At 43.9% G+C, this 27552-nt stretch overlaps 2 long non-coding RNA genes across 2 annotated transcripts; one reads left to right on the top strand and one right to left on the bottom strand.

The window, feature by feature from the left end:
* Positions 1 to 24953, top strand: LOC140605477 (uncharacterized). Its single transcript, XR_012008122.1, has 3 exons — positions 1 to 161; positions 3024 to 3193; positions 24499 to 24953. It is a non-coding gene; the product is annotated as an uncharacterized lncRNA (long non-coding RNA).
* LOC140605478 (uncharacterized) lies at positions 23721 to 25401 on the bottom strand. Its single transcript, XR_012008123.1, has 3 exons — positions 25166 to 25401; positions 24516 to 24703; positions 23721 to 24154 (listed from the first exon to the last, which is right to left on the bottom strand). It is a non-coding gene; the product is annotated as an uncharacterized lncRNA (long non-coding RNA).
* Between the last annotated feature and the right edge of the window lie 2151 nt (positions 25402 to 27552).

Below are 27552 nucleotides of genomic sequence, written 5' to 3'. Positions count from 1 at the left end.
GAAAGGAAAGTCCATCAAAACCCATCTGTAACAGCAGGGAAATTCCATGTAGTTAGGATCTACCCACACACACTGGTGGCAGCCCTGCTCTGCAGTGACCCCCAGCTCTGCAGCTATCCCGCAGTGCCTCTGAAGTGCCAAGAGAAGGAGGACCCATAGAGGTGTGTGTGGGATGCCTTAATGTGCCCATGCAAATGTCAACACCAGCCTCTATCATAACCTAAAGGCAGCAAATGAGTCCTCCTAGCACTTGGGGTCTGTAGGAGCAGATGAATATGGTGAACACCTGCGGTGCTGAGACTGTGTCCATCCAACTGGCTTCCATGGGGCCCTGGGCCAGGCTGGAACAATGCTGGGGGATGCAGAAGCCCCGCCAATGGGTGCAGAGGTGGCTGGGCCTCTTGTGGGCTCCCCAGTGGGCTCTGCTTCCTCACCCTGAGGAATGAGTTATCTTAGCCTGGTTTCCTTCCTATTGTGAGCACAGTGTTCAGGGCAACCATATGTCCCCTGAGAGGTAATAGAAATAATGAGACCAGGACTACAGGACAAAAATAGATTTTACTTTGGTCAGACCCCATATGTGTGTCATGCAGTGAAGGGAACGACCTGGGATCTGGAGCCCCTCCTCAGCCTCCTGTCCCCATTGGGGGATGGTTTGTCTGGGGTACCAGGACTTTCAGGATCCTGTCTGCTCTCCATCTCTCCCTGTTGGTCTTTATAGCCTGGTGCAATTTTGCTTTAATATAGCAGAGAAATATGAATGGGAACAGAAACACAGCACAGATGTCCATGGCTTCTTCCCCAAAGTCACAGAACTACGTGCTTCAAGCTAGTGGTTTTGCGGAATGATGAAAAACATGTGGTTTTATCCCAACTTCCAAGAATCAGAGGCAGATTCTAGGAGGGTGGGGATTGTCTGGACTTAAAAATAGTAGTACAACACATCTGGTGGGGAGATATTACTGCCCATTAGAAGGACAAAGTAGGAGTTAGTCTATGGGGTCGTGCTTATATACCTTCTCAGCTTTCCCTGGCAAGGCCCAGCCCCGGGGAGCTGCCTCCCCTTGAGGTTGAGGGCTGATAAAGATTTCCTCCAATTTCTAATGTCCACAAAGAACAGTGAACCTCCTGGTGGTGAGTCATACCCCCTGTAATCTATCCTCACTTTGCCAGAGAGAAATTTCTAGAACTCATGCCTGACCATGCACGTCACTCCCCTATTTAAGTTCACTCTTTGGTTCTCAGACTCATGCAAGACCCCTCATGATCAGGCTCCAGCTTATCTCATAGGTCCACAAATAGTCCATGTTCTCTCTTGCTATTAGGTTCTGTTCTGTTTGTTCCAATTCTCTTTCTCCACTTGACTAACTCCTACTTTGAGATTCAGGCTCTGGGAGATTTCTGGGATGGCTGCCCGGCACTGCCCACCCTATCTGAGTTTAAGGGCTTGGCACTCACAGGAGTCTGACCGCCCATGTCTCTGACCTGGCATGAAGCATGTACTTTGAATGATCTTTTTCCTTCTCTGTGTTTTCAATCACATTATGAGAGCTTCAACTACAGGAATGACATCTCTTCTTTGTTTTCTGGAGTGCAAATTTTACTACCAGTAAATATGTGTTGAGCTCTTATTATGTCTCAGTTGTGCTAAACTCTATAGATTCAGGGGGGAAAAAAAAGCAGAAATAAAGACATGCTTGTCACCTGTACTAGTTTCCCAGGGCTGCCATAAAAGAGTTCCACAAACCGGGTGGCTCCGACAACAGAAATTTATTGTCTCACAGGTGTTGGCAGAGAGTAACGTGACCAGCATCAGCCTTCAAGAAGCTCATAGTCTTAGAGGAAAAAAGGGACCTGCCAACCCAGCAATAATCCTGAATACTAATGGCCATGCTACACACATGAGTGGGGTGCAGAGGAAGCATAAAAGCCAAGGGAACTTCTGTCCTCCTGGGAAGGGCTGAGCAAAAAGGGAGCAAGATCGAGAGAAGGGACTGGTCAGGAAAAGCTGCTGAGGGGATTTGGCTGGAGTCCTTCTGCCTTGAGCAGAGAGCCCCCCACCCCCACCCCGGAAGCTGCTCCCAATCTTTGCACAAAGGAGTCAGAAGGCTGTGTCCACACCTACACTGGGTACCTTCTTTGTCATTGTTTGGGTTGAAACACAGAACTCGTGTTTTTGTTGTTGTTACTGGCTGGGGAGGGGAGGGAATGTGGAAGTGGACTGAGCAAAAGTGCTTAAAATAATAGTCATAGGAGCCAGCCATGATGCTCTCTTGTGGGCCCTCCCTGGGGATGGGAACCCGGAGGGACTTTGCTCCCAGACACCAGGTTGTAAAGTAAACACGGGAATAGAAATAATGGTGGTGGTGAGGGGGTAGGGGGTGATGTACGAGGAAGGGAGATGATGACTGGAGAAGACAGAGAGGAAGCAGGGGTTGGGAAGGGAGGTGTGCAGAACCTGAGGAAGGTCACATATGGGGGGGTGGGGGGGTTGGCATGTGTGACTAAGGGACACAAGAGGGGTGACCAGGGCAGAACACTTAGTTGATTGCAAAACTCTGAGAGTGGAGTGTCGCTTCTTTGTGGCACAGGGGTGGGTGCATTTGCTTTTCCAGTCACCTGTTGGGCTTGGGTGCCAGCTAGAGAAGGGACCATGAGGGCTGATTCCCTGTATGTGGTTAGGAACCCTATTCAAAGCCTTTTTTCCCCCACCTTTTGTTTCCCTAAGCCTCCTATCAGCCCTATGAGATAGGTGGGGCAGGGATTATTGACTCTGCTGCAGGTGAGAAAACAGAGAGGCTAGGCCAGGGGCCAAGGACACCAGCAGTAACAGAGCTGCTCCTACACCCAGGCTGACCTCTTTTTGACCTCTCTTGTTGGGGGGGGGGGTTGATAGGGGAGTGGGGGTGGAGTGCTCAGGCCTCTGTTCCAGGCATGGTCAAGGAGACATAGTGCCTCATCTTTTTGCAAACCATGGAAACAGGATTGATTAAACTGGCTGGTTACTTTCAATTATGCCTTAGGAAAACAAAATACAGAGAGCAGGCCGTCAATGTGTGGGTGTGCCCAATGGAGTACTTAGAAACAGCGGAATGGGCGCACACGTGACAGCATGTTTGGATCTTAAGAAGGCAGAGCTGAGTGAAAGGGTAAGAAGTCGCAAGAGATACATACAGGACACAATCGGCTTCAGGTAAAGTAAAAATACATGCAAAAGTCCCCATTAAGAAAATTTGGCAGAAATAAAAATTAATAGTTAAACAGATTCCCAAGGTTATCTAGGGGGAGGTGAGCAGGGAAAAGCGAATCAATAAATAACCAAAGGAAAGGCCTTTGCACAGACCAATAATGACAATGTGTCGTGAACTCTATGTCCTCAACCTCTGTAGCCAGAGACAAAAAAACCCACCCAAAACAGATAAATAAAACCAAGACGACCTCCTCAGAAATCCTACAAAGAGGTGTGATCTGTGAACTTGACCTTTGGTAAAGCCTTAGGCTTTGTTGACCATGAGTGGCAAGGCGAAGCTGCCAGACTTGGGGCTTTTCCTTGCGTGTACTTGCTTTGCAGAAAAACCGTCAGTGGTGTTTCCTCAATGACATGACTTATAGCATCCATGCATTCATCCATCCCAAACACTTACCGGGTGTTTCTAAATGTAGGACCCTCTGCTTCGTGCTGGAAAGGGGCAAAGAGGTATAGAAATCCTCTCCTCCCTGGAGAAGTTTCTAATCCAGTTTCAGGCTGCCAAGTAAGGGACTAAGTGAATTTGGATCTTAAAATTTGCCTATACACAGAGCTTGCAAAAATAGCACTAAAAATCTCATTCTCGTCCACTTCCTTTAGTCACAACAGGGGATGGGCAAGGGAGGATTAATGGTCGGGATTGGGAAGTGACATCGCTGATTTTATCCTGGAAAACCCAAAACAACTGAGGAGTGTCTGCCTCTCAGGGAAAAGTTAACCTTTACATCAACTATTTTTTCATTGACGTATTTCACTTTCTTCTTCTTCTTTTTTTTTTATATTTCAGTTTCTTTAATGTCAGTTAAAGTTCTGAGCTTTTTCAGTCTTTTGCTTCATTCAACTTTCACAACCACTGTGTGAACGCAAGAGGAAGGTGCCGAGATGATGCCCATTTTTATGGACAGAAAACTGAGGGTGATATTGAGTTACTCAAGGTCACACAGTGAGAAAGAAGGGCTTTGAGCCCAGGTTTTTCAATTCGAAGTATTCTTTTTTTGTCCCCTACATCAGAAGGCAGCACATTTTCTTTTTATAAAAGATTTTATTTATTTATTCATGAGAGACACACAGAGAGAGGCAGAGACACAGGCAGAGGGAGAAGGAGGCTCCCTGCGGGGAGCCCAATGCGTGACTCAATCTCAGGACCCTGGGACCACGACCTGAGCCAAAGGCAGCCGCTCAACCACTGAGCCACCCAGATGCCCCAACAGCAGCATATTTTTTTTCTATGAAAAGCTGGATAGTAAATACTTCAGGCTTGAGGCCACAAGTGTTCGGTCTTGACTACTCAACTCTGCTCTTGTCTACAACCAAATGGGCATGACTGTGGTTGGTATAATCCCGTTTGTTTCGGATGGTCCTTTCTCCAGCCTTGCCCAGTTTCCTCACAGGCTTGCTCTCATTGGTGTTCCACCAAAGTCTCTGGGCTGAGCCTCTGCAGATCTTTGGGGAGCTCTCTCTGCAGCTCTCTCTCCCTGGTGCTCAGCCCTGTGGGCGCTAACTACCCAAGATTCAGAATCCCACAGCTCTGCCCCACACAGGGACACTGGCAGGCTCAGAATGCATGTACATATTTAATACATTACATAGAATGTGTTAAATAACCTCTTTCAAACCACAGACTCAGTCTTTCTTCAAGCGAAGGACAATTTCCCTCTATTTCAATCATTGCCTCTTCTCTATGGACACACTTACTTTGTACTGGAAATCCTAACAGAGGTTCACAATCCCTTCTCTAAGGTATTTTTGTTTTTTTGTTTGTTTATTTGTTTGAGTTTTTTGTTTGTTTTGTGTATGTGTCTTTTAAAAAACAAATTTTCAGCATACACATTTCTTAGAAAAACATAACCTGAACTGCTATGAAAGTATTTTGTTATTAAAAAATACCAGTGTGAATATTGCACATATTTTGCTGCTGAAAAGATTGGATTTCTGAGTGGTTCCCATATCTTCCTGGGGATGTTATCTAGTACATACTATAATTATATAAATATATATAATGTAAAATGTATGTAAAATATATAAAATATACATAAAAATATAAATCTTTATACCTAAAAAAAAAAATATATATATATATATAAAACATTCAGTATTATTTCTAAAAGCCAAAATAATTTAAACTCCCAAACTTCTTCTGGCTTCAATGTTTCACATAAGAGTTTGTAGATCTGCAATCACATATCTGCTCTCCTGGATCTATCCTCAAGGCTAACTTCTTTCTCCATATTCCTCAGTCTTTGACTTTTTCCTCCAAGTTTTCATCTTTTCCTTCATCATCCTAACTACTCATCAGGTCTCAAGACTCACCATCATCGACTTCAATTTATCAATGCTTAGGAAAATCATGATTTTATTTTTGGTATAATTAAATGTCTTTTATGCTCTCTCTCCCTCTCTGTTTCTGATAGACGTGTCTGCTTCTTCCAGAAGTTCTATTTCACCAAGAAGTGGTAATACTCACAGTCTTATATCATAAGTTCTGTAATAAATCCTATAGGAGTAAAGGTTTGGTTTGATTACAAAAGACTGATTCCTCCCCACCACCAAGTAAATATATCCAGCTACTCAAACAAGATAGATGGTTATTTTCATGTGGGCACAGACAATTCTGGGCTACAGCACGTTGACTCCACAATTATCAAGGAACTAGTCCTTCTATTCTGTTACCTTGCCATCTTCAACTTTTGGCTTCTGTGTTGTGGATGAAGGTGACCATGACATCTGTCATGACACCTGTCATGGTCTCTTTCTGAGAAAGAGGATGAAAAACAGAAAAGAGATGAAAAGCAGCATGGCATGGAGATTCCTTTAAAGGACTTTTCCTTGAACTGAATACACCAATTCTATTTCCATTTCATTGGACACAACTTAGTCAGTGACCACAGCTATCTGCAAGGCACTCTGAGATATGTAGTAGTCCCTATTTGGGTAGTCATTTCTCTTTACGCTCAGATCAAGTAGCTGGAGTGTCTTATGTGGTGGAGGTCAGTAGTCTATATCCCTAAGGGCATGGACTACACTTGACTGTTTCTCAAGATGTACATCTTTTTGGGAAATGGTAAAAAGGATGACAGTAGAGCTTTGTCATCCCTGGACAGAATAATGGGAAAATACTGAAATATAAAGGTTAGAAGCAGCAGACTTGATTTAAATGTAAGCAGAATAAAACAGGAACAGTGAGGTTCATCATCTAATGCAGCAATTTGCAATCCTAAAATTTTTTCCACATTTTGAACATGATTGTGCTTAGTAATAAAAATCACCATTTGTAGAAAATTGTATTAGTTTCCTACTGCTGCTGTGACAGACTGCCACAAACTTAGTTACTTAAAACCACACAATGTTATTATCTTATAGTAGTCCTAGAGATCAGAGTGTCACATATGTCTCATGGGACTAAAATCAAGGTGTTGGCAGCGTTGGTTTCTTCTGGAGGTTCTGGGGAGAGTCCATCTCTTGCCTGTTCCAGCTTCTAGAGGCTGTCTGCATTCCTTGGCTTGTGGCCACCTCACTTTAGTCTCTGCTTCTATGGTCACATCGCTTTCTCCTCCTACTCATTCTGATCTACCATCTCTCTCAGGTAAGGGTCCTTGGGATTATATCAGGCCCACCTGAATAAGTCAAGATAATTGTCCCATTTTAAGATTTGTGATGTAATTACCCCTGCAAAATCCCTTTTGCCATGCAAGGCAACATTCACAGGTTCCAGAGACTAGGATGTGGACCTTTTGGGGGGGTCATTTTTTAGCTCACTATGAAATGCAACTGTATTCCACATACTGTGCTCACTGTTATCTACATTGTCACCTCTAATCCTCACAACACTCTGATGTGTGATATTCAATGTTATATTCAGTTTGCAGATGAGAAATTTGAGACTCAGGAGATATTAAATAACAGATGAGTGCCTGAGTGGCTCAGTGGTTGAGCGTCTGCCTTTAGCTCAGGTTGTGATCTCGGGGTCCTGGGATTGAGTTTTGCATCAGGCTCCCTATGGGGAGCCTACCTCTCCCTCTGCCTATGTCTCTGCCTCTCTCTGTGTATCTTTCATGAATAAATAAAGAAAATCTTTAAAATAAATAAATAAATAAACAAACAAACAAATAAATAAATACAAACAGGTGCCACATGATCTCTAAGGGGGTAGAGACACAATTCAAAGCCAAACCTGCCCAACTAAAGATCATGTTCTCTAAATAACTATCAATATCCCAGTTCATAGACCATAACCAACCATCATCAAAAATAGCCCCTGTTCATGTCAGGAAGGCATCTATGACTTTATGAAATCTTCCCCCTATTAGCATAATTCTTGCAGTTAATCCAGAAATCTGGGCCAGTATGAATCATCCATCTTCCCTTCACGGGAAGAAATATCCTTCAAATGCCAAGAGTGTAAACACAACTATAGGACACTGGTGAAACTTAAGGCAGAAAATCACCCAGGGTGTGGAAGACAGGAGACCTCTGCCATCCTTTCCGTGTAGGGAAATCCTGACGGAGTCGTGGAGGGCTTCTGACAGTGCACAGAGGACATTCTGTGATGTCCTTGGAAAGGGCATGGCTGTGCTTCTCTGTGTGTTTTGCAGTCATTCCTGTCTTCTGGCCTCAAGGACAGAAGCACAGTCATTTAGTTAGCTCTCAGAGCCATGGACTCCCTTTTCTTCAGTAAACACTGCTGTGAGGTCTTTCTGCTTCCTCTTTGCAGCCATAGTAACCGTTGTTGGGTAATCCAGGGTTGCCAGACTCCTCAACTGAAGAGGGATTTTTAAAAAAAATCCCAGTGTCATATCCAGGACAAACAAGGTCCTTTGAGCCATACTGGACTCCTTTATAGCAATGGTGTTTCAGAAGAAATCTATATGCCCTCATATGGCCCTTCCTGCTACCTGGGAAAGTGTAATTCACATGCAGAGATCTGTCTCTATTCTGAGAATAGAAGAAAAAATAATGATTGGAGACATTACACATAAAATGTTTCCTGGGTCAGGATCCAGTTAATCCTCACAACTGACTTAAAATAGGTACTAATATGAGTGCCATTTTGCTGATGAGAGAGTTGACATTTAGAAATTTGAGTTCTGCGTCAAAGCTGCGTAACAGGATCAGGCTAGAGCTGGGGTTTGAACCTGCTGTGGATGATTTTAGACTAGAGTCTGTGCTGTAAAACAAGCTCACTAGTGCGCTTTAAGTTAGTTTATGTACTGTCCACTATGTGTGTGCATTTCATTACCAACCAGCTTTCTAGTTCTACAGATAAAACCAAGGATAGGCTCAACTTCTCATTGAGTGAGCTTTTCCCTAGAAAATACATCCTTTCAAGAGACAAGTCAAATCGAGGCACGCTTTCTCTAATGGAGAGAAAGGGAGGATTAATTGCCAAAAGAGGGAAGTAAAGGGCTGTAAGTAGCTACCCCTCCAGCTGGATGTGGCAGTCACGTGTTCCAGCCTGTGTGACAGCAGAGGCAGCCCTGGGCCTCTCCTGGGGTCTCAAGCGGTCCTGGCTCCTATGAAGAGTGGCCAGGCATTCAGAACCTGGGGGAACCTGGTATCGGTCACCTACCAATCCTTTAAGAGTGAACATCTGGAGTCTAATCATGTTCAAGCATTCAAAATCTGCTGTTTTATCATGACACTATCTCAGCCAGCTTTATACATTGGGAGACAATATGGAGACCAAAGGAGGACAATCTTCTTTTTTTTTTTTTTTTTGAGAGGGCAATCTTCTTGAAACATTCTATTTATTTGTTTGATCCCCAAGCGGATTTTCCCAGAGGCCCTTTCCATGGCAGAATGTTTATCTTATCTTATATTATATTATTAGGAATTTATATTATTATTATACTAATATATTAATGCATTATATTGTATATTAATATATTAGGAATATTATTTTTTTTGAACTATCCAAACGTTATTGAACCCTCAGACATAGGCTAATATTCTTAAGGCTTGTAAAGAGTTCTTATAAATCCATACAGAAATGAAGATGAATAATCCCCACACAAAGAAGGGAGAAAGAAATAAACCATACACACACACACACACACACACACACACACACACAAATGCCCTAAGTTATAAGAAAGTAGATAGCCTTACTCTTAATGAAAGCAATCTGAACTAAATAAGATGCTCTATTGATCTACCAAATTGTCAAACAGAACAAAAACAACAGATTCAGAACTCAGTGCTAGAGAAAATATGAAAAAAATAGAATTCATATACTCTGTAATGAGAGTATACTTTATAGGTTCAATGATCACAGAAGGGCATTTTAGGGAAAAAAAACATAACCTTTAAAGAGATAGATAGAAACATAAATACAGAGCTACGGAAATATGGACACACATACACTGCATATGCTTTGACCCACCAACTACACTTTCAGGAATGTGACTAACATGGCCAATAAACTGAACAAGATACTTAATCTCACTAGAAATCAGGAAAATGCAAATAAAACACAGTAAGATACCATGTTTAATCACAGTGGCAAAAATCCAAAGTGTGATCAGATAATGTGTGGGTGGGGTTGTGCGACACATATGCCCTCACTGGATCTCTGGTGGGAATTTTACTGCACAGCCACTCTGGTGGGCAATTTGATGGAATCTGTGAAAACGAAACATGTGCCTCTTCTACAATCCAACAATTCTACTTCTCTGAATCTCCCCAGAGAAACATGTGCACATATGCACAAGGAAAAGATCTAACATAGCATTGCTGGTCTTAGCAAAAACCTAAAGAGTCTAAATACCCAGCAATAGGGAAATAGCTCAGTGAATAGGTCGCCTTGTTATGGGACCCTGCGCAGCAGTTACAGAGAGGATGCCGATCGTCACGTGCTATCTGGAAGCATCTGCAAGACAGTCTGTTGAATGAATACAGAGAGCATGACAACATCTGCCCACCACTCCCTGCCTCACAAATAAAAACCATCTAGCACCATATACTTCAGTCAGATGCATGGACATATATGTCAGCACATTGAAAAACATGAAGATAAGCACTAATGAGTAACGGTAGTTATCTCCAGAAGAGTGATAGTGACGAGATTGGACATTAAGGAGGACTTTGGTCATAGCCGTTATGTTTTAAGTTTTTACCAAGAGCATGTACTCACTTATTACAAATGCACTTTAAAAATGTTTACAAGAATGGTTGTGAAGATTTTGTGACACTAACACTTATCAAGGCATCAGTTGTTGTGAAAATGTGGAAATAGCCAAAGTGTCCAGCAGCAAGAAATACATCTTAAGATATCCCCTGATATGTTATAATACAACCATTAAAACAATCTGTAGAAGACTATTAAGTAGTGGAGAGGAATTGTTCACAGCAACGTCAACGCCAAATACTGTGTGCAGTATTCACTACCTGTCCAGTGATGAGGCCGAAACAGAGATGTCAGATTCCGACATGTGAGCGGGCTAGCCAAAAAGCTTCTTAAAAGCTTATTGATACTGAAGTCGACAATATCAATGATCGACATGATGATCCTGGTGAGATGATAGAACAATGAGGGCCAGAGAAACTGAGGCAGAAGGCTTGGCCAGGAAGCCCAGTGGAAAACAGAAGCAGCAAAGTGCCAATGGCCCAGGTGAGGGTGACCCTGCCTCAGCTCACACTGGAGCTGGCCAAGCTGTTCCCAGAGAATCTGATCCCTTGCTGGTTTGGACCAGCCTCCAGGTGGTCTGGTCTCCTCCCTCCAGCAGCTTCAGCAGGCACTGGGTCAGGCCAAGGACAATGGCCTCCTCCTGCCGGAAGACTAGTGTGATTCCCCACTGCACAGGCCACCTCTGATCTGCTGAAGAGCAACGCGCATTCCAGGCTCAGCTCTTCATTTCCTGCAAGGAGCACAGAGCACTAGGCTACTTCCTGGGGGGCAAAGGTGGGTGGCTAATACCTGCTTTGGCTTATGGAGAAACTGGCTCACAGTCATTAAACCATGACAAATACCATCCAAAATAGTCTCCCTTGAAAGTCAACATGTTAGAAAGTTAAGTGGGAATTAGAGAGAAACCCTTTGATGGAATAAATTGATTTTACATTATGGAAAAGAAATAGGAGGAAAGAGGAAAGAACAGGGGGAAAAAAAGGGATGGGCAGGAGAAGGGAGGAAGGGAGGGAGAGGGGCAGAGAGAGAAGAGACAGACAGACAGACAGACCAGAGAAGTTTCCAAATTCACAAGTGACAATGCTGTGAATTTCTAACCACCCGTCCCCAGCACCACTGGAACCTGTGAATTCCTGGCCTTCCACAGGGTGGAGGGTGGGAAGAACAGTAAGATAAGATAAGGGGGCAGGATAAAGAGTCAATTTGAAAACCCAGGTAGAAAATAATCTGAGTCCTAAGCACTAGGTCGTTGTAGTGAAAACAAAACAAGTAAGCAACCGGGGATCCCTGGGTGGCTCAGTGGTTTGGCGCCTGCCTTTGGCCCAGGGCGTGATCCTGGGGTCCTGGGATCGAGTCCCACATCGGGCTCCTTGCATGGAGCCTGCGTGTCCCTGCCTCTCTCTCTTTCTCTCTCTCTCTGTGAGTCTCATGAATAAATGAATAAAATCTTAAAAAAAAAAACAAAAAAAAACAAAAGAAAAACAAAACAAGTAAGCAACCAACCAGATGGAAATCTCTACGTGAGTTTGGGGATGGAGTTAAGGGGGGTGGGGGGCTGGAGAGAAGCAAGGAAGAAGCATTTCTGATCCTGGAGGTGAATGTCAGGTGCCTGGGAATGACTCCAGGACCCGGGAGCCTGAGGTTAATTTCTTTCATGGTTCATTTTTCCTCTAGGGTGTTTCCATCCCTTTGCTTCTCCTGCTTTTACACCTGCACCAAGTACTCACTCTTAAGGAAGCGGACCAACAGTTCAAAGTCCCTCATTTGTTTAATGACAAGGGGTCCCTGGCATGGGAGGGAGGCCCAGAAGGGGCAGGTCGGCTTGGAAAAAAGCTGTTTCCCCATGCTTCTAAGAGAACTGCAGACGTGCAGGGTCAGGGGGAAGAACTGGAGAAACCTGCATGCCAGCCTCAGAGATCTGAACAACAATTTGCTTGGCTTCTGCGGTCAAGCTTGCAAACATATTGAAAAGCTTTCCTGGGTGATAAGTCAGTGGATTTGCTTAGACTATTTACATCCTACCCCTGAGAGTAGGTCTGTGTTTTTGAGCAATACTGACACCCAGTGTTTGAAATTTTAGGACTGAAAGGAAAATAAAAATGTGAAGGGAGGAGGAAGTACAGATCCTAAATCTAACAGCTGTCCTATGTTAAGGACCCACTCTGTTGCACCAAAGGAGGTTCAGAAAGGTGTGGAGCTGGTCCGTCTATCTTGCTCCACACCAGGCTTGTTCTACTCAAAAGTGGATGTGGGCGTCACTGTGAGTGTTGGACGGGGATCCTTTTTTTTTATAGAGAAGATTTTTCAGAGACCCTTTGGTTTTAAAGAATCATATTTAACTTATTAAACATACAAATTTTATTTTTTAATTTTTAAAAAAGATTTTATTTATTCATTCATGAGAGACACACCCACATACAGAGGCAGACACACAGGCAGAGGGAGAAGCAGGCTCCATGCAGGGAGCCCGCCGTGGGACTCGATCCCGGGTCTCTAGGATCACGCCCTGGGCTGAAGGCAGACACTAAACTGCTGAGCCACCCAGGGATCCCCAAACATAAAAAATTTAAAAACTAAGCAGGCTCTTCCTTGAATTCTAAGTTCAACTTTCAGACCTGTTATTTCATTTATAATTAAAACACATTCTCAATAGTATTTACTAGTTGGGAGCGTCTGCCAATCAGCAGTTGAAAAACTCAGAAAAAAAACCAACCTGAATATAGAAAAACGAGGAGATGCACTTACAATGACTAAGGGGGTCTAATGAAGTTTGTCATGGGATCTCCTCAAACACTGTAATTTCCTTTATAAATGTATTATCATCACGTGTCTTTTTTGAGCATATCTGACTGAAAAAACTTTACCAAATACTTCAGATAACTTTTTAAAATCAGAAAAAATAAACATATAAATAAGGCAGTTTATTATTTATAAACATATAAGTTGCTGAAATGACCCAGTATTGTTTTCAAGCTCAAAAAGTTATTCTATTATTTTTAAAAATCATAAATGTGAACAACTGAAAAGCACATGTTTTTTTAAAGCTCTTTGAGTATAGTTGACACACAGTGTTATTAGTTTCAGGTGTACACCACAGTGAGTCAACAGCTCTATGCACCATGCTACACGCTCACCACAAGTGCAGCTAGCATCCGTCACGTACAAAACTATTATATACCATCGACTGTATTCTCTCTGCTGTAGCTTTTCTCCTGGAGCCTAACCCATTCCACACTGGAATCTCCCACTGGAAGATTGGAAGCCTGTATCTCCCACTCCCCTTCACCCACTTGGCCCATCTTCCCACTCCCCTTCCCTCAGGCAAATCATCAGTTTGTTCTCAGTGTTTATAGGTCTGATTTGGCTTTGAAAACACATTTGAAATTGAAATCCCAAGGCTCATTAGTTAGATCCTTCAACAGGGCAAATTATCTTTCACACAGCAAGTACGGTAAATTCCAAGTAAATAGATTACCTTGAAATACAGTAATATTAATAAGGAGTTTGATTTAAGTGTGAATCCAAATTTTCTTGGTGTTAAAAAACACTTAACCTTGTAAAGAAGCCATGGTGTCAACCTAAACCAAGTCCATCCTGCTTCCTATAGTGATGCTCCAAGGTTACCCGCCAGCCCATTGCAGCCACACCAATCCTAGCCTATGACATTGAAGGCACACAGGAGACTAATTTATAGCTACCATTCCAGTAAGTGCATGCCTCCGATATGTCTGGTCTAGGAATTCACACTTCTGGGTTTGAGACATTTGATTATTTTTCCTTCTCAATCCCCACTGAGATTGTAGATAACTTCCTTTACTGCTATGGTCGGATTTGTATTTCTTTGACTCCCTCGTGTATCACCAACGACTAAATTGTGAGCCATGATTTCTTATTGCTGAGAATTTTTATTTAAACTTACAGAAAGTTATATTTTTAATATTAATCACATTTTACAGATAAGCATAAAATAAATTGGTGAAGGCATTCCGAAAACTTCTTCACATTCAGAGCCTAACCCCCCCCCCTTTTTTTTTTGAGCCTAACCCTTTTGAATCACTTTTCCGCTTAGCTGTTGATACGTACACTTTTCAAAAAGTGAAAAACCAAGGGGGCGCCTTGGAGGCTCAGTTGGTTAAGCATCTGCCTTTGGCTAAGGTCATGATCCTGGGATCCAGGGATCGAGCCCTGTGTTGGGCTCTCTGCTCAGCAGGGTTTGGAGGAGAATTATAGGAACAACGGCTTTATGAGCATTGAAAAAATATGTCAACTATTCTCAAATTTTTAAAAATAATGAAACTGGAAAAAAAGAAAAAATATATTGAAATAAGACAGCTAGGTTAGAAACAACACTGGCTAATGTCCTACAGGGCAATAAAACATATATATTTTTTATTGGACAGAGATCATTTGGATCTCTACCAGACAAAACTTATGAGTTAACATGTAACTCCACAAAACATGAACTTCGCAGTAGTCCACAGCAAATCAAACAAAAGTGCATCCCATTAGACAATTAAGGGACCTCCATGACATTAAACCTGAGTGATGTAGCAGTTTCTTAAAACAATCCATTGAAGAACCAAAACCATTGGTCTGACTTGTAAGCTGGCTTTACAGTTGGTTATGCAGCCTTGGCTAGTTTTGTTTCCTCCTTCAGAAATGTTGCTGAACACAACTGTCTGATTCACCACTTCCCTCACCTCCTCTTCACAGTAATTAGATTCCTACAGTTGAGAATGTATTATATTATTAATTCTGGGGTTTTCCTCCAAGTCACTATAAATTTTGCTGCTGACTCGTTAATGTTCTACCTTTTTTGGGCAAGGGGAACTGTATCATGACTGCTATGTGGCAAACAATGACTGTAAGAGGCTGTTGATTTCAAGGTGTTCTCAGTTTCAGAGATGTCAAGTGGTGGGGAAGAAATGTGTCTTAGAATCAGGGAAGTACAGCAAATCAAGAGTAGCTGAGGGACTCGTGCGTAACATATATGGAGCATATGTAAGTGAACGATGTATTGTTGGTTTTCCGTGACTGTGAATGTCAGTTTCTCTTTCCTCCTCCACAGTCTTAAGTTTGAGTGATTTATCACAAGTACATCTTCCTCCTGCAATGAGCAATGTGGGGCACCAGGAAGAAGAGCTTGTTCTTGGAGGGATTCCCCAGTGGCCAACTTCTCTAGACCCTAGTCTCTCTTGGTGTTCAGATTTGTGGTCATTATGTGACAGGGAAGGATGAAGGTTCTGAGGTCTACCTGCCTGTCATGAAGTCATGAAAATGTCCTTGAGAGCCAGTACGTAGGGCAACTCTTATCACAATGTTCTTAGATTCTGTGGCAATAATGCTTCTATTGACACCGTAACATTTCCCAAGATCTCATTTTCTGTGAAAGAGTTCTCAGGAGTGCTCCCCAATCTTTCATGTCACAACACATAGCAAATATGCTAACATTTATGTAGCCACTGGGGTCAATGGAGAGGCTTCTGCAGACCAGAGGTAACTGGGAGAAGGGGGGGTGGCAGCTGCCCAGGCCTATCTGACCTCTCGAAGGTGGAGGTCTGTGACAGTGCTCTGTAATCCATCTGTAGCACTGTGACATGCTACTCTCCGATCACTTGAGATCTGGCACAGGTTGCTGGCCTCAATGTGGACCAAGAGTGAAACCTTAAAATGAGAAATAAAGCAGGTCATGCTCTTGCAGAGGAATACTATAGTTTCTATGTATTAGGAAAAAATGAGTAAGCAATCCTTCAAGATTAGTAGTCAGAATCCAACTGCAACTCAGCCCTAGAACTTCTTGCCCTACACTCAGATGGACATAGCAAATGTTTCTACTTCTCTCTGGTGGCTCTTATTTTTCTTATGAGCCCACACCCACTGAGTAAAAGGAAAAACAAACTCAACTATGTTTAGAATGATTTGGTGAACTTAGTCTGTTTGCAATAATATAAACTGTTCCAGTTTTTTTTTTTTTTTAAATGAACAGTGCCTTCAACAGAAATGCTCAGGATTTCACTTTCTATTGTTCTCATTGGCTCCTCCTCAAGATGATACCTATATTCTGAACACACCGACCATTATTCTTTATCTTCCAAAAGGGGCACTTTTTTTTTTTTTTCATTCTTAAAAACACATGCCAGGTATAAGCAGACATGTGTATAAAAACCTTTCCATGTCTCCACCCAAAACTCCAGGTAACTACTGTGAGCAATATCCTTCTAGACATGTTCTCTGCAGATGCACAGACTCAAAGAAACCTTATACCCAGCGGTGACTTTTTTCTCATCAATAAATGGAATCACAATATGCACCTTATTCTGTATTTATTTTTACAACCATTCATGTCATACCAGTTGACGACACTTGAGAGAAAGGGACCACCATTAAGAGCTATGCCTGGACAACACGCATGAACTGGTGAATGTGTGCACCTGGTTATGGAAGAGGGGTTTGGCTCATGTAATCTCATGGCAGAGGAGACCACTGGGTTCTTTTTCTGTCCACTATTTACACTCCTGTCTGTTGCAACAAGTGGTTAGGTCGGACTACTTTCTGCACTGGTCCCTCTGAGGGGCTGCTGGTCTCATCTAACCTTTTGGGGTGATGTGCTATGGCTCCCATGGGAGTCTGGGGACCTGGCCATTTTTTCGGATCTTGACGTCTGGAATCACCAAGGCTTTGCTGAAGTCATCCAAGCTCCCTGCTGGCTGATGGCATTCTCAGCATGGCTGTGTTCCCTTCTTGTAGCAGCTGGGCCTGTTGGGATTCCAGGATGCCACATGCAGGCCCAGGACAACCAGAAGCCCTGCTTTAGGTTTATCTGTCACCCACTTGCCATTATGTTGTACCATTATGGATGTTTTGTTGCTCTGAAGGCTGTGTTCTCTGAGGACCTGAAACTCCCGTTCATCTGCCCGGAGAAGTGGACTACCAAACCTGGGGTTCCAGCCTCCCTTCAGTGATCTGGGTGTTGCTAAAGCTCCTCTCTTCCTGCTCAAACAGGTCCTGAGAGAAGAGGTAACCAAAGCCCCAGAGTTTGTCTTTCTTAATCTATCTCTTTCTCTTCCTCCTGCAACCAACTCCTCAGTTCTGGGAGGGATAGGCTCTGGACTTTCCATTTCTTTCATGTCACAACATCCTTCTCTCTAAGAATTACAGCCTAACCAGCTTAGCTGTCACTGAAGGACAGGGGGATTTCCCTACCTGGGTGAAGAAATGATGTGGGTCAAATACTTTGGTTTTCGACCTACTAAAAAATTGAGAAAAATCTCTCTCCCAATAGAAACCTGCTCTCAAATGGACTACTTCTTGAAGACCCAAACAAAACCCTAATTTGATAGTCAGTGTTGAGCAAAGATGTCATGGCATAGTAGATACCTGCCTTTCCCAAAGAGCACTCAATCCATGTTGTTAGACAGCGGGAGATGTGAGTAGTTACTACACAGAAATGGCAGCCCAAGCTTGGATATTGTCCAAACCTGCCAGGCTCTGTTTTACAGGTGCCTTATTGGTCCTGGTCTCAAGACAGAGAAAGAAGGAAAGAAAAGTGAGAAAGGGGGCTCCCACCACCCACATAACCACTATCATTCCAGCTCATCAAAACAAAAGTTTAAAACAGTTGCTGGAAAGTACCTTGAGTGATCCCTTCATAGAAATAACAGCAGAGGGGCGTCTTTAGAATGAATGTTGGAAACCAAGGAAACACTCTGCCATCATTGTCTTCTTTGTCCTCCTTATGCCTTGCTTTGGTGCCATTAGTCAAGCTTTGGGTGCCATTTTCCCCAGATTCTTCTCTTTCTCCCAGGGTTCAAGAGAACTAAGTCCTGTTCCCAGAGCTTCTGGGCAGTGTTCCTGGCACATTCAAGGAACAAACAGCAGGGTGAGGGGCCAGGCAGAGGGTGGAAGAAGCACAGGAGTTGGGAGAGGGCAGGTCCAGGTCTGAATCCCAGTTCCGTAGGTATGTAACTTGCTGCAATTTGCTTAATCTGAGTCCCAGTTTCCTCATCTGTAAAATGGGAGTGCTATTTTCGACTTAGCAGGCTGCTATGGGAATTAAATACGCTCATGGGTAGGTGATCAGTTCTCTGTCGGAGAGACATATTATATGAATAGTCTAAGCATGCCTCAAACTGTGCAGCTGTCCACAGGAACCACAGTTAGGCTCTGGGGAACATGGTCATGGCCTTTTTTGGCTGATTTTTTTCCTGTCCATTGCCTGGATAGCTTAAGAAACAGAGTGTAATTAATTCCTGGGAAAAAAATTTAAAATGTCATCTCACATACTAGAGTTAACGGATGTGAGAAACATCATGTGTAACTGCAAAGAGCTCAGGACCGTGAGTTCAAAAGCCAAACCCTCAATAATATTATAACCTTGAGCAAGTCACCCAACTTCCTGGATGTTAGTTTCTTTATCTGCAAGTGGAGGCTTAGGACCAGATGGTCTCTGAGGTCCTTCCAATATATCATGTTTTGATTTCTAATGTTTAAGAATGCAGCTGGCTGATGTTTACCTCTCTTCTAACGTTCTCTGGCCAGCAGTTTGATCACAGACTCTTGGGGCTTGTTCTTCACTGAACATCAGATTCCTGGTCCCCTGCCCTCAACCCCTAGGTCCCATGGTCCCTTCCATAGGATGTATCCTCCAACTTCCCTTTCTAATTCATAAGTGTAGGAAAGGATATGATAATGAAAGCAGGGCAGATTCAGCTGGAAGATTAGGCCAGTTGCTCCCCATTACTTCAAGACTCTTGTCTTATCTGTCCTGAAAGGCATCATTCACACTGCTCTGGCCTCTTGCTCCACTTTGAGAAGTGTTCTAAACAGAGGCTCCTTAGATCTTCTGACAAATCCATTCAGAACATTCTTTTAAATAATATTCGGATTCTTGATTCATGAAAGAAAGACCCACAGAAAAGTGTCCTAACCAGTGTCTCTCTCTGTTAACATGTCTGTCTGTCTTAGATAGAGCCCTTCATGGCGCTATCTCTTATAGACTATCCCCACTGGCCAAAGAACTCTAGCTCTGGCTTCAAATCTACAAGGAGGTGAATTCACAGGCCAACTAGAATTTCTTAGGTTGCCTGACTGTTAATAAGAGATGCAACAGTGAAAATCATGTTAATAACTCCACTGAAGCATTTCTAGGGGCACTGCAGGAAAAATGAGGTTATTTAAACACTGCCACTCCAAGTGAGGTCTAAGGATCAGCAGCTTTGGCCATCATCTGGGAGCTAATCACAAATGCAGGATCCTGGGCCCCACCCCTGAACTACTGAATTAGAATCTGCATTTTAATAGGATCTACAGGAGATTTCCAATGCACATGAATTTGAAAAGCACTGATCTAAAAGCCCTTGAGAAATTAAAGAAACTCTGCGTTGAAAGGCCAAGGATTTATATTGCTCTTTAAGTAACAAGGATTTATATTGCTCTTTAAGTAAAACAGCATCTCCGGAGATGTCATTACATATGCCTTTAGATTTGTAAGTGACAGAGATGAGTACAGGAAGGTCTTCCCTTCTTCCTTCCTTTTAGTGGCAATCTGTAGGGCTGAGGAAATGGAGAAGCTTGATGCAGGCAAGGAGAGATTCTCTTGGGTGGGAAAGAATAGCTCACAAGTTTGGAAAGTGGGAAGGGTGAGAAAAAGATGAACAAACTTGACAGAGTAGCTTCTGGGATTGCTGGAATTTAATAACATTTTGCCAAGATGGGTGATGACTTTGCCCTCATTGCTTTTGGAGTTAAATTTCTGTATCTTTTGGAATTCCCCAGGATGTGTATGTAATCATTCCATAATTCAGTTCCTTATCCCACCACTGTTTGCCCAGCATAGTGCCAGGAAAACACTTAAAATGCAAAGTGTTCAAGTATTATTTTATTTTATTTTATTTTATTTTATTTTCAAGTATTATTTTAAAGTTTAAAGGTACATTAGATATCCTAACTCCAAAAACTCACAGTACAGATGAACATCCTTCTTTAGTCCAGAGACTCAAAGTTCTAGCCCAAATTCCTAAAGAAGAGCCTGGCTCACATGCTGGACTATGCTCTCAACACCTGGCCGCCAACTGAAGTAATGACATAAAAAACCTAAGATACCTAACTCTTCTTCTGAAAACTTGAAAGCATTAGACATACTGGGTCTTGAGCACAGCTCAAACCCTGAGCTATCTGGAAACTACCCAACTCCCATGGAAACTCCCGGTTCACATCCCATTTGTAGATAGATGAAGTGGTTTGGAAGAACAGGCAGCTAAGAATAAGTGAAGAGTCCTGTCCTAAAGAATTCTTTCCTCTACAAGGTGGCCAAGAGCCCAGGAGTATGGCTTCCTTCCCCTCCACCGCTGCCCCCAGAGTCCCCTCCTTCCCCAGGGGTGGGTGCTGACCCCGGAGAGGCTGCTCCAACAGCACTAAGGCATGGTGGCCCTGCTTGGGCTCTAAGAAGTGTGCTTTCTCCCAATCTCCTTTAAAAACTACTCCGTAAGATCAGAAAGAGGAGGGCTCGGGGGTGCCATTTCAGTAGCCTGAACACCCATCTGGCCTTAACACTCTTCTAGTTCATGTCACAGCCTAACTCAGGCAACTCTTATTTTTTGTCCTGGAAATGAGAAGTGTAATCCCAGGACGAGGGGTAGAGGAGCCAGGAGGCAGGAGGGTAGGGGAAGTAGAGGCAAGGGAGAGTTATCACTGAGATGAGTGTTGGGGTTGGCACAGGGGGGCAGCAGGTAGGGTGAGGGACAGTGGAGCATTGACAGTGACAGTCACTGGGGGCAGCTCTGTCTGCTCCAATTGACTGGTGTCAAAGATAAACAGAGCTGGACACTGGTTACAGTGGTAAGGACAGATTTTAATCAGTGATATATCACTGTAATAGGGAAGAGCCCAGCGTGAACTGAACTTCCATTTGTACAGAAGTAGCTGAGCATTTCAAAGGGAGAATGAGGCAATAGGGAGGGGGATGAGCAGGGCTCAGTAGAGTCAGGGAAGTGAAAAATCACAAGAAGTGAGAAGTGGGGGGGATTGGTCCATGTGAAACCCATCTGGGTTTGTTAACTGGCACTTATTGAAGGCAGGCTCCTACCCTCCCACAGAGAAGGGGAAACGAGAACCCCATATTCAAGTGTTGGCTGGAGCAAACAGTAAATTCTTTTGGCAGCCTAGGATGTGGCCTTGAGCTGCTGGAAACTATGGTAGTGTTTTGTTCAAGTCTTCATAGGCCAACGTTGAAGCCTAGTTGAGAAGAGGGCTCAGAGGAGCCTGGCAGGAGGTTGAGGGGAAGACTTGCCTTTCTTGTCAAGGAGAGAGTCTTTGTCACTGGCCTGAGGTGATGCCCTTCTTGTTGAGTATCTTCAATGGTGTGTTTTTGTTTTTGTTTTTTTTTTGAGAGAGAGAGAAAGAATGAGCAGGGGGCAGGGGCAGAGGAAGAGAGAGAGAATCCTAAGCAGGCTCCATACTCAGGGCAGAGCCTGATGTGGGGCTTGATCTCCCAACCCTGGGATCATGATCTGAGCCAAAATCAAGAGTCAGATGTTTAACGGACTGAGCCACGCATGCGCCCCTTCATCCGTGGTTTGGAAAGTAGCATTCCTTTTGATTCTGGAGACAGCCTTGCTAAAAGCATATAGCTGATATTTAGGGCTGGGCTGTGCTGGGCACTGTGAACACATGGTATCTATCTCCTCATTGCGGGAAGCTTGGGGACAGTGATGGCCCATTTTCAGCCCATCCCGGGGTGCTCTGCATGGGGAGGACACCAGCCAACTACAGGGGCCATGGAAGCAATCCAGCTTTGGCATGGGAACTTGGTTGGGATCCAGACTCTGCCGGTGGCTGTGCTTAGGCTTCCCTTTGCTCACCTATAAAGGGAGGGAGGGGCCTCCCCCGCCTTGGGCCGCTGGATTAGATGGAATCACGCTGTGAAGTGGGCAGCATCTGATGAACATTCGATAATGCTTATTCCTTTCCTTCTATTTTAGAAGTTCAGGTAGTGCCTGATTTAATAAACAGGCTAAAGACCAAAATCCCCCTCCTAAGTCGGTTGTTAACCCCGAAACAAAATGCGTTATATTTACGTCCCCAAGACGGCTCACCAACACTCATTTATGCTAAATATACGTGGTTTCCTACATATTTAAAACAAAAAGTGCAGCAGCAAAAAAACAAAACGAAAAAACACATTTTTTTTTACTAGCAGTTTCGATGTGCAAGGTGGTCACAAGGCAGACATCTGTTCCCCCAAGGGCGCCCATGGTGAAGACTTCCTGGGGCACAAAGCCCAAGCACCTGCGCAGAATTCTTGTCACCCTCACCTGGACTTGTTTGGGGGAAAAGAACACATTTCAGTGTCGGGCGGACCCCGAGTTCACATCCTGTCTCCTCCTCTCAATAATGTGTGCTGTGGGCAAGTCATTTAATTGATCTAAGCCTCAGTCTCCTCATCTGTGAAAGGGGTGAACCACAGTAGGGGCCTCCGAGGGCTTCTGTAGAAGGTCAAATGAGTAAACGCATGAGAAGTGGTTTGCTGGAGCTTCTGGGTGGGTATGGTCTCTAGACCAAGCGCCCCGTCAGCGTGTTCCTCTCGGGGCTGCAGGAGCTCCTGCTTGGCGGGCATCCTGGGGACGTTTGGAGAAGGGATCTCCACCGCGACGGAAGGGGAGACTCATCCCCCCATTGCGACAGCTGCTCTTTACAGCAGCCGCTCTTTACAAAAGCCATATTTTACGACAGCCACGCCTGACGATACCCACCAAAGAGGGCCGGAAGTGGGTCTCCGCTGCTGAGCCACGTCCGCACGCGGTAGGTGTGGAGCTGGAAGCAGCAGCCCTGGAAGACGACGGTGTTCCCAGGCATAGGTGCGGGCGCTCGAAGCCGCGTGGGCTCCCAGGTCTCCCAGCTCTGAAGCATCCCAGAGTCAGAGCTCTGGTCTTGGCTAAACGGCGACCGAGAAGTGGATGGTACTCGAAAACACAGATTTGTGTGAAAATTTTTATTTCATCTCAAGGAAGACGTGTTGTTGGAGGAAGGGTGAGATGCTAGAAGCATAATTACCCATTTGTTGATACCCCTGCGAGGCATCAAGAAAAAGCAACAGGCTTTGGCCTGTAACCCTGGGGGGCTTTAAAAATGTGATGACAAGGGATCCCTGGGTGGTGCAGTGGTTTGGCGCCTGCCTTTGGCCCAGGGCGCGATCCTGGAGACCCGGGATCGAATCCCACATCAGGCTCCTGGCGCATGGAGCCTGCTTCTCCCTCTGCCTATGTCTCTGCCTCTCTCTCTCTCTCTCTCTGTGTGACTATCATAAATAAATAAATAAATAATGTGATGACATTGACAGTGTACTCGAGTCGGTTAGCGCCTTCATTCATTCGTTCATTTATTCACCGAACAGTACACCCACTGTGTGCCTGGCACCGTTCTAGGCACAGCATATACCTGTTTTGCAAAAATAATTGCAGAATATGAGGGTCAGGAAAGAATCAAGAAAAGGTGAGGAGAAAGGAAAATAAAAAGGAGTAGAAAAGCAGAAGGGGGAAAGAGATGAAGAAGCGCATGCCCGCGCCTGGAGAAATTCACCACACTTCTTCAGGGTGCCTCTGGTGTTGCCATGGTTACTGGTCTGGAAGGCCCGTCCTTGAAGTTCAAAGTGCATTTGTTATTTTTGTGACATTTATCTGTGACAGTGACAGAGCCTCTGCGTGGGTTGACTAAGATGCACTAGTGAACATCCAAAACCGAGGAAATGACTCAGAAATTCGCAGCACTCAATTTTATCCTGGGTATAGCTACAAAAAAAAAAAAAAAAAAAATTCAAATCTCTTACGTAAAGAGTAGTAAGGGCTTCCTTTGACCCTGTGGTGAATATGTCGGAATATGGTTGTAAATCAAGAAAATGGGCCCTCTATACATAGAGACTAGGGAATCCAGAGGTGGAGGGAGGGTGAAGGTCTAGGAAAGTCTGAAACATGGGCATTGCTAGGATCTGTGTAGGCAAGAGATACCACGATAAGATGAGAGGTCCAAGTTGGCATGAAGCCTTGAATCAGTGGGGATTGGATGCCCAAAGTTTCTGAGCAGGGCATAGCTACATGTGACAATAGTTAATTTGCCAACTTTGCCATTTTTTCAGGGGTCACTTCCACCCACCTGACTTCCCAGAGGATTCTTCCCATCTCATCTTCCAGCATGAAAGCCAAGCCAGTAGGAAGGAGCTCAGCCCAAGATGCTGTCCTTCCTTGCCTTCTCCCTGTCCCACCTGGGTGTGCCCCATGATCTCCCAGGTCCTGCAGTCATCATACCTGTCCTCACAGAGCCTTTGTATCATCTGAGTTGTCCTGTTGCAAATGTTGGGAAAGATAAATATCCTTTCCTCTGATTTCAATCAAGACAATCAATTTAAAAAAAAGTGTTCAATAGAACAGAAGGAAAAAGGCAATAAAATCCAAGAGCTTAGAAGTGAGTGAGCATAGGCCTCTCTGACAAGCATCTGAATTCTCTTCACAGGCTGAGTTGGGCTCAGGTCACAGGCCCCGGGCTGTTGGAAACTAGACTAAGCTCTTCGCCTTTTCAAATAAATTTAGCTGGCACCAATTAGACTTCTTTTTCTTTCAGAACCTGCCTGGGAAGTTAGAGGAATGAGAGTGGGGCACTCTTGGGGCTACACTATAGTTTCAATCTCCCTTTGCCCTGGTTTTGCCTTTTGGATGAGGACAACCTCACTCCGCTTTCCCTACTCAGAGTGAGGTCCTCTGCTAGGCCACCCACCCTCATCTCCACCCCCACCCAGAATGACTTACCGGTAGATAGGTGATAAGGAGGTACAACAGCTGTTTAAAAATACTCATGGTAGGAATTCAGTGGAGACCTTGGAGAGAGAAGGGGGAATTGTTGGGAGTGGTGTCTTTGAGTAAATAAGAGGTCACGGGGTCTAGAACACAAGTGAGGCAGTAGCTCACAAGTGAAGAAAGCAGGAATGTGGTTAGGGAAGAGGGAAGGCAGGGCTGAAGGCTGGGCTGGCTGGCGGTGTTTGTAGAACTTTTATTCTGGTGGCTTCTAATTTTACAGTGAAATGATAAGCCTTGTCATGGGCTTGTGATGGTGATGGAGTTGGTGCTGGTGGCTCATGGAGAGAGGTGTAAAGTCAGACTGGGAGATTGACCAGATGAGGGAAATGGCACTGAAAAGTACTCACTTGAGATTTATGGTCATGAATTCAAAGGGCCAGTCAGTGTGGCCTTGGGATTTCCTCCAGGCCCAGTCAGCTGGACAATATGTGGAGAGCTGGATTTATTTATTTTTTTTTTTTTATTTATTTTTTAATTTATTTTTTATTGGTGTTCAATTTACTAACATACAGAATAACCCCCAGTGCCCGTCACCCATTCACTCCCAACCCCCGCCCTCCTCCCCTTCCACCACCCCTAGTTCGTTTCCCAGAGTTAGGAGTCTTTATGTTCTGTCTCCCTTTCTGATATTTCCCACACATTTCTTCTCCCTTCCCTTATATTCCCTTTCACTATTATTTATATTCCCCAAATGAATGAGAACATATAATGTTTGTCCTTCTCCGACTGACTTACTTCACTCAGCATAATACCCTCCAGTTCCATCCACGTTGAAGCAAATGGTGGGTATTTGTCATTTCTAATAGCTGAGTAATATTCCATTGTATACATAGACCACATCTTCTTTATCCATTCATCTTTCGTTGGACACCGAGGCTCCTTCCACAGTTTGGCTATCGTGGCCATTGCTGCTATAAACATCGGGGTGCAGGTGTCCCGGCGTTTCATTGCATTTGTATCTTTGGGGTAAATCCCCAACAGTGCAATTGCTGGGTCGTAGGGCAGGTATATTTTTAACTGTTTGAGGAACCTCCACACAGTTTTCCAGAGTGGCTGCACCAGTTCACATTCCCACCAACAGTGTAAGAGGGTTCCCTTTTCTCCGCATCCTCTCCAACATTTGTTGTTTCCTGCCTTGTTAATTTTCCCCATTCTCACTGGTGTGAGGTGGTATCTCATTGTGGTTTTGATTTGTATTTCCCTGATGGCAAGTGATGCAGAGCTGGATTTAAATAGGGGGTGTAGTTTTGCCAAGTGAATGACAAAGCAAAGGAGGATTGGGAGAGCTGAAAATGTATGCAAAGGAGGGATTGTGATGATTTCTCATGGGATTAAGGTCTTTGGAGGGAGAGCAGAAGGACACCAGTGTCTGAAGGATAGTACAGAGAGGGCAGGACCAGTGGGTTGAAGGGTCTGATGGGGTCAAGGGATTATATGAGTCGCAGTTCTAGAGGGTATAAGTAGGAAAGATAAGAGTGGTGGTCCTTGAGTGGGGCAGATGGATTGAGGTTATGGAGAGGTGTCAGTTATTAGTAATTGTGTGCTTGTGGCTCAGGGTATGATCATGAAAGTGGGCGAGGCAGGGCAGGGAGCATGATCAGTAGAGAAATAGGTTCCAAGAACAGAGAGGACTGGTTTGGAAGAATCATCTAAATCACTGGTTGGCAAACTATGGTGCCTGACCAAACCCAGCTTGCTATCCATTTTTAAAATAAAGTTTTGTTGGAACAGACATGCCCATTCATTTTTGTATTTTATATGGCTGTTTGGACAAAATTATTTTCTTTTTTTTTTTTTTTTTGGACAAAATTATTTTCTATCCTGCCCTTTGCAGGAAAAATTTGCCCACCTCTGATGTAAGTAGATCTTGAATTCACCATTGTTAACAATTTTAAGAGAACAAGCAATGTTCTAGAACCAAATGATTTGACCACTGTAGTTTCCTATAATAAACATTCATGGTGTAATGGTTATAAGCCAGTTGCCCTTGAAACTATGAAAACAAGCCTTTCAATATTACAGAAAAGCTCTTGGCCCTTTTTTATAAGCAAATATTCAGTTCAGCTTTGTGATGACAAGATGCAGAATGACCATCCATTTAACTGGTACATATCCACTAAAGGGGTGTACGTACCCACTAAATGTTGCCCTATTTTAATTATAAGATGGATACACTGCTCTATTTAGCTGATGAAGGAATAAAGTACACTTAATTTCCATTTCTGTATGGGTTATGAGTTCTGGTTGTGTTCTATCATTCCAACTGGGTCAATTCTGGACCTAATTAAATACTGTGGGGCCAACGTATAAATGTTCCATCCTTTAGAGCACCTCTGCTC

The sequence above is a fragment of the Canis lupus genome, chromosome 15 (genome assembly GCF_048164855.1).
Source record: "Canis lupus baileyi chromosome 15, mCanLup2.hap1, whole genome shotgun sequence".
NCBI lineage: Eukaryota > Metazoa > Chordata > Mammalia > Carnivora > Canidae > Canis > Canis lupus.
The sequence above is the reverse complement of the archived record's forward strand: the minus strand, read 5'-3'. Positions and strand labels throughout refer to the sequence as shown.